The 14,238-nt window shown below is 48.9% G+C and overlaps 1 protein-coding gene across 1 annotated transcript in view; it reads right to left on the minus strand.

The window, feature by feature from the left end:
- The window catches only part of plxna1b (plexin A1b), a 138,040-nt gene that overhangs the window by 122,873 nt on the left and 929 nt on the right, over nt 1-14,238 (minus strand). The gene's annotated exons all lie outside the window — the stretch shown is intronic.

Consider the following 14,238-nt stretch of genomic DNA (forward strand, 5'->3'; position numbering starts at 1 on the left):
GAATTGTGAACGCAGCGCGGCCCATCACACACACCGACCTCCCTTCTATTGGCTCCCATTTATGCCTCTCGCTCCCTTTGCAAGGCCAGCAGCAGAACCAAGGATGAGTCGCACCCTGGCCACTCCCTCTTCTCCCTTCTACCATCAGGCGAAAGGTATAGAAGTGTGAAAACACACACCTCCAGATTCAGGGAGTTTCTTCCCAGCTGTTTTCAGGCAAATGAATCATCCGTCCACAACCAGAGAGCAGTGCTGAACTACTATCTACCTCTTTGATGACCCTTGGACTATGCCTGATCGGACTTTATTGGCTTTACCTTGCACTAAACGTTATTCCCTTATCATGTATCTAAATACTGTAAATGGATCAATTGTAATCATGTAATCAGTCTTTCTGCTGACTAGTTAGCACGCAACAAAAGCTTTTTAACTGTACCTCAGTACATCTGACAAAAAAACTAAACTAACTTATTATTGCCATGTGTACAGAGGTACAGTGAAAAGCTTCGTCCTACAAGCAATACAATCAAATAAGACATTACTATATATAAATACAATCAAGTCAAACTCAAGTACAACAGGTAGAGCAAAAGGGGAAGATACAGGGTGCAGAATATAGTTCTCAGCATTGTAGCGCATCAGTTCCAGAGACAAAGTCCAATGTCCACAATGGGGTAGAGGTGAATCAGACAGTAGCCTAGCTTATGGAAGGGCCGTTCAAAGATAGACATAAAGTGCTGGAGTAACTCAGTGGGTCGGGCAACATCTCTGGAGAAAAAGGATCTGTGACATTTCGGGTCGGGACCCTTCTTCAGACTCGAAACGTCAGCCATCCTTTTCTCCAGCGATGTTGCCTGACCTGCTGAGTTACTCCTGCACTGTGTCTCTGGAACCGATGCGCTACGACGTAGAAATGGAGATGCTGGCTTGTACCAAAGATAGACACAAAGTCCAATGTCCGCTATGGGGTAGAGGTGAATCGGACAGTACCCAAGCTTGCGGAAGGACCGTTCAGAAGTGTCCAGTGGAGCTCGGGTTAAATAGCACTAGTCCTCCGTGACAGCATCAATTAGCAGCTCAGGGAAGGTGCAGTCACATCCACAGTGGCTGCCACACAATCCCCAACCTCACACACACAGTGGAGCCCATTCACACGTCTGCAGTGTTGCAGGATCCGCCAGAATAGGCAGAGCAATGTCCCGCAAACAGCAACGTGACGATGAGATCGTCGGCCTGACTTTAAAGGCAAAGGTTCAGAGTTTATTGTCACGTATACCAATTAAGATACAGTGAAATGCGAATCACCCTACAGCCATATTAAAAAAGCAACAAGGCACACAACTACATAAACGTTAACATAAACATCCACCACAGCAGATTCCCCACATTCCTCACTGTGATGGAAGGCAATAAAGTCTAATCTTCTTCCTGTTTATTCTCCCGCAGTCGGGGCGGTCAAAGCCGAAGTCGGTCTCCAGCAAAGGCCGCCAGCTCCACGATGTTAGGCCGCCGTGCGGACGGAGATACGATACGGAAAAAAATAATAATAATAAAATAAAATAAAAAATCGCATCTGTCCAAGTAAGAGATTTAAAAAAGTTTCCCCCAAACCCCCCCTCGTAAAACAAGCTGAAGAACACTAAAACATAGATTTAACACATACTAAGAAACAAAGAAGGAAGGGTCGAGACAGACTGTTGGTGATGAGATGAATAAGAAACAACGTTCTTCCCTCTGATGAATTTCCATACAACCATGACATAGCAGTATTAGGCCATTCGGCCCATCGAGTCTACTCCGCCATTCAATCATGTCTGATCTATATTTCCCTCAACCCCATTCTTCTGCTTTTTCACAAGATCATAGATGACAGGAGCAGAATTAGGCCATTCGGCACATCTAGTCTACGCCATTCAATCAAGGCTGATCTATCTATCCCTCCTAACCCCATAACCTCTGACACCTGTACTAATCAAGAATCTATCTAGCTCTGCCTTAAAAATATCCACTGACGGCCTCCTCAGCCTTTTGTGGCAAAGAATTCCACAGATTCATCACCCTCTGACTAAAGAACTTCCTCCTCGTCTCCTTCCTAAGAGAACATCCTTTAATTCTGAGGCTATGACTTCCAGCCCTAGACTCTCCCACTAGTGGAAACATTCTCTCCACGTCCACTCTATCCAAGCCTTTCACTATTCTGTACATTACAATGAGGTCCCCCCTCATTCTTCTTACAACCTTTGAATCAGACAGTGCCCCAGCTAACGTACAAAGTCTAAAAGTCTAAAGCTAAGGACCTATGGATTGAACGAGCAGGTTTGATGCACCAAATGGCTACTCCTGGTCCTAATTTATACACCCCAGAGTGGTCCTTTGACGAGCCAACTTGCTCTGCGCAACAAATCCGAGGGAGCAAAAATAGGCCAAACAATCCTATAAATAGCAGCAAGTGTTCTCTTTAATCAGAGTTCCCCAGAGTGTTTCCACCTAACATTCAATGCAATGTTGTCCCCATTGTAAAATAGTAACAACCCCACTCTGCAAGAAGCCGCACTCAAACAACAATGAGATAGAGCCATCAAGCTGTACAGCATGGAAACAGGCCCTTCGGCCCACCTTGTCCAAGCCGACCAAGTTGGCATTCTGTGCTAGTCCCATTTGCCTGCAAACGGCCCACGTCCCTCTCAACCCCTCCAATCCAAGAGTTTTTTGAAAGTCGGAATTGTATCCGTTTCTCCAGCTTCCTCTGGGAGCTTGTTCCAGATCCCGCACCCTCTGGGTGAAAAGGTTTGCCCTTGAGATCCCTATTAAATCTCTCCCCTCTTTTTACTTTTTAAACAACTTTAGACGAGGCACAGCGTGATAGGCCCTCGGCCCACAGAGTCCGTGTCGACCAGCGATCCCTGTACACTAGCACTTGTTCCACACAAGAGAGACAAATTACAATTTTTACCTAAGCCAATTAACCTACAAATCCATGCGTCTCTGGAGTGTGGTAGGAAACAGCAGCACCCGAAGAAAACCCACACAGATCGCAGGGCAAACGGACAAACTCCACACAGGCAGCTCTCGTAGTCAGGATCGGACATGGGTCTTTGACAGTAAGGCAGCAACTCTACCGCTGCGCCACTCCATTCCAATCCAAATGATTTTTGAAAGTCATAATTGTATCCATTTCCATAGCTTCCTCTGGCAGCTCGTTGCATATACGGGCTACCCTCCGAGTGAAAAAGTTGTCCGCAAGCTCTGTTAAATCTCTCCCCTCTCGCCTCAAGCCAATGCCCTCTACTTTTAGAATCCTCTCCCCTGGTTAAGATTATTAAGGGGTTGGACACGTTGGAGGCAGGAAACATGTTCCCAATGTTGGGGGAGTCCAGAACCAGGGGCCACAGTTTAAGAATAAGGGGTAGGCCATTTAGAACGGAGATGAGGAAAAACTTTTTCAGTCAGAGAGTTGTAAATCTGTGGAATTCTCCGCCTCAGAAGGCAGTGGAGGCCAATTCTCTGAATGTATTCAAGAGAGCTAGATAGAGCTCTTAAGGATAGCGGAGTCAGGGGGTATGGGGAGAAGGCAGGAACGGGGTACTGATCGAGAATGATCACATTGAATGGTGGTGCCGGCTCGAAGGGCCGAATGGCCTCCTCCTGCACCTGTTGTCTATTGTCTATTAACAGATTGAACGTTCCAACAAATCGAGGGATTAATATTGATGTGCAGGAAGGAGTTGCAGATGCCGGTTTAAACCGAAGATAGACACAAAACGCTGGAGTAACTCAGCGGGTCAGACAGCATCTCTGGAGAAAAGGAATAGGTGACGTTTCAACGACTGCATCTGTTGTTGAAGGTGTGGACTCTTGTACATCGGCGAGACCAAACATAGACTGGGCGATCGTTTCGCTGAACACCTTCGCTCAGTCTGCATGGACCCACCTGATCTCCCAATTGCCAAAATATTGAGGTCAGGGCACAGGGACAGTGCTGTTCTTCCCCATGGGTTTTTACATGCACCAGAGGGGAAAGATGGGGGTGGGATTAACGGCTGCCCTGGGAAGGCAGTGTGGAAATACGGCACGCTGTTATGTCTCGGGTCGGACTCCAACCCACGACCTTTCAGAGAAGCAAGAATGCTCCCGACTGTGTCACGGGTGAGAGCAGGGAGATAAATGGCCAGTTAACCCATGGTATTGGCTGACAGAGAACGTTGCCATGGGCACCGGCAGAATGACTCCCCTTCCAATCGCCCCACGGAGTTTTAAATAACTCCAACATCCCCTTGGTACCTCAGTAGAAATCTCACTCGAGGGCCACACACACACCATCCAAAACATAGACACACACACCATCCAAAACATAGACACACACACAATCCAAAACAGACACCCACACACCATCCAAAACATAGACACACACACCCTACATAACATAGACACACACACCCTACAAAACATATATACACACACACCGTCCAAAACAGACACCCACACACCATCCAAAATACACACACATACCCACAGTCCAAAACATAGACACACACACCCTACAAAACATACACACACACCCACACACCATCCAAATCATACACACACACACCATCCAAATCATATACACACACACCATCCAAATCATATACACACACACACCATCACATCATCCAAATCATACACACACACACCATCCAAATCATACACACACACACCATCCAAATCATATACACACACACACCATCCAATACATACGCAAACACACACCAAGGCATCCAAAACATACGCGAGCACACACACACACACACCATGCTAAACAACACTCACCAACTTCTACAGATGCGCCGTCAAAAGCATTTTATCAAAATGCATCACAGCATGGTTTGGCAACAGCTCCATCCAAGGCCGCAAGAAATTGCAGAGTTATGAACGCAGCCCAGACCATCACACAAACCAACCTCCCTTCCATCGACTCCATCTACACCACACGCTGCCTCGGCAAGGCCACCATAATCAAGGACCAGTTTCACCCTCACCACTCTCTCTTCTCTTCTCTCCTCTCCCATCAGGCAAGAGGAACAGAATTGTGAAAACACACTATCAGATTCAGGGACAGTTTCTTCCCAGCTGTTGTCAGACAACTGAACCGTCCGTCCTCTCACCAACTAGAGAGCGGTCCTGAGCTACTTACTATCTCATTGGAGACTCAGACTACCTCTCATCAGACTTTACTGGACTTTATCTTGCACTAAACGTTATTCCCTTCATCCTGTATCTGTACACTGTGGACGACTAGAGATGTAATCATGTTTTGTCTTTTTGCTGAATGGTTAGCACGCAACAAAAGCTTTTCTCGGTACACATGACAATAAACAAAACTAAACAAAACATGCTCACACTCCACTTCCTTCCACCAACACAAGCTCTTTTTTCACCACAAGTGTGATTATCCTCCTTCTCCCCAGCTCCCGTCTGGCAGAAGGTCCAGAAGCTTGAAAGCGCGCACCACCAGACTCAGGAACGGCTTCTTCCCCGCTGTTATCAGGCTTCTGAACGGTCCTTCCGTAAGCTGGGGTACTGTCCGATTCACCTCTACCCCATTGCGGACATCGGACTTTGTCTCTGGAACTGATGTGCTACAATGCTGAGAACTATATTCTGCACTCTGTGTCTTCCCCTTTGCTCTACCTATTGTACTTTGAAATGATTGTATTTACCTATAGTAGTATCTGATCTGATTTGTTCGAGTGTAAAACAAAGCTTTTCACTGTACTTCAGTAATCAACCTAAAACATGTATTAAACCAAAAGGCTATTTCCGTGGACAATTTCAGTAGAAATAGAACTCACCCATTACCTCGGGTTGAATAACCAAGCACAACTGTCTCTGAATATTTGTCAAATGTATCATCAAGTCTGCCGTCACCCCGAGACACTGGTAGCAACTGGGAACAGGCAGTAATGTTGCAAGTTCTCAGAGAGCCGAGAGGTTAAACATTTCATACAAAGATGATACCATCACCAGCAAGAAGGGAGCAACAAGGCAGGACTTGTCCAGGCGTATCCCAAACGGGGGGAGGAGTGAGACATAGAGACACACACACACAGACACACGCGCACACAGAGACACACACACACACAAACACACACGCATACATAAAGACACACACAGAGACACACACACGCACACATCGAGACACACACACACCGAGACACAGACACACACCGAGACACAGACACACACATCGAGACACACACGCACACATAAAGACACAGACACACGCGCATACATAAAGACACACAGACACACACACACACAGAGAGAGACACACACACACACACAGAGAGAGAGACACACACGCACACAGACACACACGCACAGAGACACACACACGCGCATAAAGACACACACACACACACATAGAGACACACACGCACACAGAGAGAGACACACACACAGAGACACCTGCGCATACATAAAGGCACACAACACACAGAGACACACGTGCACACATAGAGACACACACAGACGCACAGAGAGAGAGAGACACACACACACACACACACAGTTTCAGGGGAGCATTAGAGTGAAGCATTCAACTATCTCTCTCCCTGGGACCCTCAGAGATTTATAAACCCATCCAACTACTAAAGCCAAACAAACATAGTGCTGGAGGAACTTGACGGGTCAAACAGCACCTGTGGTAGGGAACGGACAGACGATGTTTCGGGTCGTGAACTTCTGCCTCCGTTCCGGGTCGAGACCTGAAACGTCACCTATCCATCCCCCTCCTCTCATATCGCCCGACCCGCCGAGTTCCACCAGCACTGTGCTTTGTTCTAGACTCCAGCATCTGCAGTTCCTTGTGTTCCACTCAGTGTTGCCTGGTTTTTGACCCTGAGCTAAAGAAAATCTCACTCTATTTTGATCCTTTTTAATTTCATACACACCCCCAGTAAATATCACCCGTACCATCAAAAGAACCCACATCCTTTTTAACAAAGTGCCGGAAGAACTCCGTGGGTCAGGCAGCATCTGTGGAGGGGAGCGAGCGGCTTGGGCGTCTTTGGCTCAGTCTGAAGTTAGAGTCTCAACCCAAAACGGCGTTTCATTTATTGTCGAGTGCACAGAGGTACAGTGAACTTTATCTTGCACTAAACTGGAAGTTATCACTTTGTGTGTCGGGAGTGGAAGCGAAAGTGGGATAACACAGGACTGGTGCGAATGGTCGATCGATGATCAGCGTGGACTCGGTGGGCCAAAGGGCTTGTTTCCGCGCTGTATCTCTAAACTAAAGTAGCATCGTAGGTAGTTAGGGTAGTGAAGAAGACTTCTAGCCCCCTGGTCATCAATCAGGGAATTGAGTATAGAAGTCGATTCTATAAACACTGAAAGTCAATAATGAGATGGATTTGAGATGTTTCCATGCTCTAAAAACAAAAACATTTGCGTTTGACGGCACTGGGTCTGTGTGTCTGGAAGGATGAGGGGCGACCTCATTGAAACTTACTGATTAGTGAAAGGCCAGGGTAGACTGGATGTGGAGAGGATGTTTCCACTAGTGGGATAGTCTAGGACCAGAGGTCATAGCCTCAGATTAAAAGGACGTACCTTTAGAAAGATGAGGAGGAATTTCTTTCGTCAGGGGGTGGCAAATCTGTGGAATTCATTGCCACAGATGGCTATGGAGGCCATCAATGGAAATTTGTAAGGCAGAAATAGATAGATTCTCGATTAGTACGGGAGTCAGGGGTTATGGGGAGAAAGGGGTTGAGAGGGAACGATAGATCAGCCATGAATGAATGCCGGAGAAGACTTGATGGGCAGAATGGCCTAATGTTGCTCCTAGAACCTATGAACCTATCCTTTCCCTTCAAAGATGCTGCCTGACCCACTGAGTTACTCTAGCACGGCAAGTCCTGGAGTGAGAAAGAATTGTAGATTAATACCATTTCTTACAATGGCTTCCTTCCCAGCTGGCAAAGCCGGGGCGCTTTCAGTGGTTAAAGCAACATTTACACAGGTACACGGATAGGACAGGTTTAGAGGGATATGGGCCGAAAGCAGGCAGGTGGGACTAGTGTAGATGGGGCGTGTTGGTCAGGATGGGCACGTCAGGCTGAAGGGCCTGCTTCCACTCTGCGTGACTCTATGACCCAGGGCAGACGCACAATCAAAGAGCAGGCGAGACACAATCACAAACATCGCTGCCAATGGTTGTAATGATTTACAATGGTTCTCCCTGCAAGACTATTGCTGAAGCAGATAGTTTGCATGTTATTATGATGAAATGCTTTTCTTAATTAGGACTGAAAAGATAATGATGGATTTAAACTATGATATATTGCAAGTCGAATCTTCTGCTCACTCAGAGCGTACACAAGATGATGGACCATCATTCCGGAGCCAAAAAAACCTTCCTCTTGGGCCTTTTTAAACCTGGCAACGCTTGGCGGTCTACAAACGTCACTGGCGGCTTTTTACTGGGAATTTTAAATGCTTTGTCACGTGTGAATTCTTCACGCTTTGCAACCGGCCTCTTTTCTTTAGAGGCACAGCGCGGAAATAGGACCTTCGGCCTACCGCCCAGCGATCACCTCACGGGCGAGCACTATCCTACACACCAGGGACAATCTACTTTTCTTTTAACCAAAGCCAGTTAACCTACAAACCCATACGTCTTTGGACTGTGGGACGAAACCGGACGGAGCACCTGCAGAAGTGGATTGTGGAGCAGATAAAGGAGGTGGGCACTCATCTGCCAATCTTCCCCCCCCATCCCCCTCACCCACCGATCACAGAGTCATACTTCATGGAAACGGGCCCAACTTGTCCACACCACACAAGGTCCCCATCCACACTAGTCCCACCTGCCCATGTTTGGTCCATATCCCTCGAAATGTATCCTATCCGTGCAAAGGTCCAATTTTTTTTGTTATGTTGCAATAGTACCGACCTCAACTACCTCCTCAAGCAGCTCGTTCCATACGCCCCCCCCCCACCCACCCTTTGTGTAACAAAGTTGCCCCTCAGGTTCCTATGAAAGACTCCTTAGAGAAGAAAGGAACCGCAGGTGTTGTTTTACAAAACAAAATACTGGAGTAATGTTCTCCGGAGAACATGGATAGGTAACGTTTCAGATCAAGACCCTTTTTCAGTGAGGAAGAAGCTCTTCAATGTAGAATCTAACGAAAGGACCCGACCCCACAGCGTGGCACATCCCATGTTCTCCAGAGATGCTGCCTGAACCACTGGATTACTCCAGCATTTTGTCTCCTTTTGTGTATTAACCAACATTTGAAGTTCCTTATTTCTACATTCAAACTCAAGTACAATAGGTAGAGCAAAGGGGGAGACCCAGAGTGCAGAATATAGTTCTCAGCATTGACGCGCATCAGTTGCACAGACAAAGTCCAACGTCCGCAATGGGGTAGAGGTGAATGGGCCCTAGATTATGAAAGGACTGTTCAGAAGCCTGATGGAAGAAGCTGTTTCCGAATCTGGAGGTGAGACCATTCTCAGTTCCAGAGACAAAGTCCAATGTCCTCGTTTGGATAACGGCGAATCAGACGGTATCCTAGCTTATGGAAGGACCGTTCAGAAGAGTGGAAGTGAAGAACTGCAGATGCTGGTTCGTACCAGAGATGGGCACAAAGTACCGGAGCAACTCAGCAGGTCAGGCAGCATCTCTGTAGAAAAAGGATGGGTGACGTTTTCGGGTCTGAAGAAGGGTCCCGAGTCGAAACGTCACCCATCCTTTATCTCCAGAGATGCTGCCGGACGCGCTGAGTTACTCCGGCACTTTGTGTCGCCCGTTCAGAAGTGTCCAGCGGAGCTAGGGTTAAATAGCACTAATCGCCCGTGACAGCATCAATTAGCAGCTCGGGGAAGGTGCAGTCACATCCACAGTGACTGCCACACACTCCGCAACCTCACGCAGCACCGCCCATTCACACACCTGCAGTGTTGCAGGAGCTGCCAGAATAGGCAGAGCAATGTCCCGCATACAGCAACGTGACGATGAGATCATCGGCCTGGCTTTAAAGATGAACGAGAAGCAACATTCTTCCCTCTGATGAGTTTCCACACAACCAGAAGAATCGAGAACTAGAGGACATGGGTTTACAGCGAAGGGGAAAAAAGATTTAATAGGGGTAACTTTCTCCACACAAAGTGCGGTGGGTGTAGGGAACAGGCTGCCGGAGGAGGAGGTTGAGGCAAGGACTATTACAACCATTACGAAACATCTAGACAGGTACATGGATTGGACAGGTTGAGAGGGAGACAGGCCAGACACAGGCAGGTGGGACGAGTGTAGATGGGGCATGTTGGTCAGTATGGGCAAGTCGGGCCGAAGGGCCTGTTTCCACGCTGTACGACTCTACCGCACCCAAACAACAGAACAGCCAGCTGCCGTCCAGCATCTCAAACTGCCGTCCAACAACCTATTTATACACCCCCTCCCACCCCTCCCCTGGATCAACCTGTTGCCTGCACATCCTCTCTTCTAAAGTGCAGGCTCAGTGACCGCTTCTCCGATTGCTCAGTCCGCCAAGTCCTCCTGGATCTCCGGGTTGCCGACCATTTTACCTCACCTTCCCACTCTGACCTTTCTGTCCCGGGCCTTCTCCATTGCCAGAGTGAGGCCACAAGCAAACTGGAGGCACAGCACCTCGTATTCTGCTTGGGTGGCTTACAACCCAACACTATGAACATTCAATTCTCTAATTTGAGGGAACTTCCAGTGTCCCCCCCCCCACCCACCTACAATCAGTCTGAAGACGTGCCCCGACACAAAACGCCACCTATCCATGTTCTCCACAGATGCTGCCTGAACCTCTGAGTTACTCCAGCACTTGGTGTCCTTTTATGTAGATCAGCATCTGCAGTTCCTTGTTTCTGCACTGTACATTGTTTGGTTCAGAGACACGGGATCGACCCTGTTTCCGCGATGTATCTCTAAAGTCTAAAGATACAGCATGGAAGCAGGCCCTTCGGCCCACTGAGTCCGTGCCGACCATCGATCGCCCGTTCACGCTAGTTCTATGTTACCCCACCTTCACATCCACTCCCTACACACTCGGGACAATTTACAGAGGCCAATTAAACGACAAACTTGCACGTCTTTGGGACGCGGGAGGAAACCGGAGCACCCGGAGGAAACCCACGTGGTCACAGGGAGAACGTGCAAACTCCACACACACACACACACGTATGGACTGCACGTGAGGCCGGGACTGAACCAGGTCTCTGGTGCTGTGAGGCAGCAGCTCTACCCCCTGTGCCACCATGCCGCCCTTGCAAGAAAATAAAGAAAACCCAACTCACTGCCTACACTGCCCAATAGTTGAGAACAAGCTCCATTCAAGACCACAAGAATTTGCAGAGAATTGTGGACACAGCTCAGACCATCACACCAAGCAACCTTCCACTGACTCCATCCACACTTCACACTGCCTCGGCAAGACCACCAGCATAATCAGGAACCAGTCTCACCCTCTGCTCCCCTCTCCCATCAGGCAAGAGGTACAGAAGTGTGAAACGCACCGCCCCCTCCCCAAGATTCAGGGACAGTTTCCTCCCACCTGTTATCAGGCAACTGAACCGTCCTACCAACAACTAGAGAGCAGTCCTGAGCTACGACAGACAGACCATACTACATGCAAACTCCGTACAGACAGCACCCATAGTCAGGATCGAACCCGGGTTTTTGGCGCTGAGGCAGCAACTCTCTCGCTTCTACTCCTTACTGCATTATCTACCTCTTGGATGCCCTCAGACTGTCTTGGATCAGACTTTATCTTCCACTACATGTTATTCACGTTATCCTGTAGTCGGTGGATGCTCGATTGTAATCGTGTATTGTCTTTCCGCTGACCGGTTAGCACGAAACAAAAGCTTTTCACTGTACCCCAGTACACGTGACAATAAACTGAACTCAAACTAAAGGATTTCCAGGGCCACCCTCTCTGTAAAGCTTGGCCCCTCTCACTGCCTCTTCTCCATAAAGAACACAACACTTACAGCAGTTTGACTCTGATCATCACCAGCCCATAAACAGACCCCACAGATCAACATAGTTCATTATGCCAGGACTTTGTGGGGAGTTGTTTGGATAGACGTCGACGAGATCGAAATGTGGTCATTTGAAAGAAAAAAACCCATCCAAGCCAGTCTTATGGTTTTGTGGTTGTCAAGACTTCAAACCCAAACGATAGATCAATCCGACACGGAAAGCTGTTCCGCAAGACAGACGTTCCCCCCTCCACCCCCCCCACCGGAACACACTGTAAATCCCCAGCACAAACACGACAACACAGGCAGGGGAGAGAGACGGGAGGGGAGAGAGAGGGGAGAGAGATGGGAGGGGAGAGAGAGGGGGAGAGGGACGGGAGGGGAGAGAGAGACGGGAGGGGAGAGAGAGACAGGAAGGGAGAGAGACGGGAGGGGAGATGGAGAGAGAGGGACGGAGGGGAGAGAGACAGGAGGGAGAGAGAGGGGGAGAGAGACAGGAGGGGAGATGGAGAGAGAGGGGGAGAGACAGGGGGAGAGAGAGGGGGAGAGAGAGGGGGAGAGAGACAGGAGGGAGAGAGAGAGAAAGGAGAGAGACGGGAGGGGAGAGAGAGAGAGAAAGACGGGAGAAGAGATGGAGGGAGAGAGAGACGGGAGGGGAGATAGAGAGAGACGGGAGGGGGGGAGAGAGGCAGGAGGGGAGAGAGAGGGAGACAGATAGAAAGACGGGCAAAAAGAGAGGAGAGGAGAGAGAGACAGACACAGACATGGGGAGAGAGAGAGAGAGAGAAAGTGTCAGTGGGAGGGAGAGACACAATGAGATGGACACATGGATGGGAAAGACAGTGGGGGTGGGGAGACACACAGGGAGAGATAGAGAAACAGAGAGGGGTTAGGGTTGGGCACGAGGGGGTGGGGAAGAGACGGAGGGCAGAGACAGGGGAATGGGAGACATGGAGAGAGAGACAGAGACAGGTACGGGGGTAGGAGGGGAGAAAGACACAGGTAACCAGACAGATAAAGCAACGCAGGCACTGGGAGAGAGGAAACGCCAATACTGCGGGGATCAGTTATTTAGATCCCGACTCCTCTCTCCAACATTGGCGTCTACACTAGGTCCGGCACCCGTCACCCCTCCACTACTCCCCCGCATCCCACCCGCCCTCCCCCCGAGCAGGGAGAGAGGGGGGAGAGAGGGGTAAAGCAAACACTGCCTCTCCGCACTCCCCTCCGACCAGAGCCCCGGGCAGAATTCCCTAGCGCCATCACTTAATCCCCACCCACCCACACAGAAACACACACACACACACACACACACAGAGAGAAACACACACACACACAGAGAAACACACACACACACACACACACACACACACACAGAGAAACACACACACACACACACAGAAACCCACACACACAGAAACACACACACACACAGAGAAACACACACACACAGAAACACAGAGAGAAATACACACACAGAAACACACACACACAGAAACACACACAGAAACAAACACACAGAAACACAGAGAGAAATACACACACAGAAACACACACACACACACACAGAGAAACACACACACACAGAAACACACACACACACACACACACAGAGAAACACACACACACACACACACACACACACAGAGAAACACACACACAAACACACACAGAGAAACACACACACACACAGAAACACACACACACACACAGAAACACACACACTCAGTTGTACATTTGTCGTGTCCGCACTGAGAGATTCTTTGCCTTCCTGGTGCAGATTTTAAACAACAGAAAAATAAAAATGTGCGGCGCTCATCGATTCCTTCGACCAAACCGACCGTCCGGCGGGGCAGGTTTACCGCAGATACCACCATACAGTTACAGAGAGGCAAATGAACGTTGCGTACAAAACAACAGAATTTTTAAATAAACTCTTATTCGCGGTGTGGCATTCATTGAATAAACCTCCACCTACACCCTGACACACTCGATCCCACACCCAGCAAAACTTGGGGTCTTGGACATGAGAAGCCTTTGAGATAGATGTCGGGGGTTTGGTGGGTGAGATGGTGGGGGTTTGGTGGGTGAGGTGGTGGGGGTTTGGTGGGTGAGATGGTGGGGGTTGGTGATAGATGGTGGGGGTTTGGTGGGTGAGATGGTGGGGGTTTGGTGGGTGAGATGGTGGGGGTTTGGTAGGTGAGATGGTGGGGGTTTGGTGGGTGAGATGGTGGGGGTTTG

Source organism: Rhinoraja longicauda, chromosome 17 (assembly GCF_053455715.1).
Source record: "Rhinoraja longicauda isolate Sanriku21f chromosome 17, sRhiLon1.1, whole genome shotgun sequence".
NCBI classification, from domain to species: Eukaryota; Metazoa; Chordata; class Chondrichthyes; order Rajiformes; family Arhynchobatidae; genus Rhinoraja; species Rhinoraja longicauda.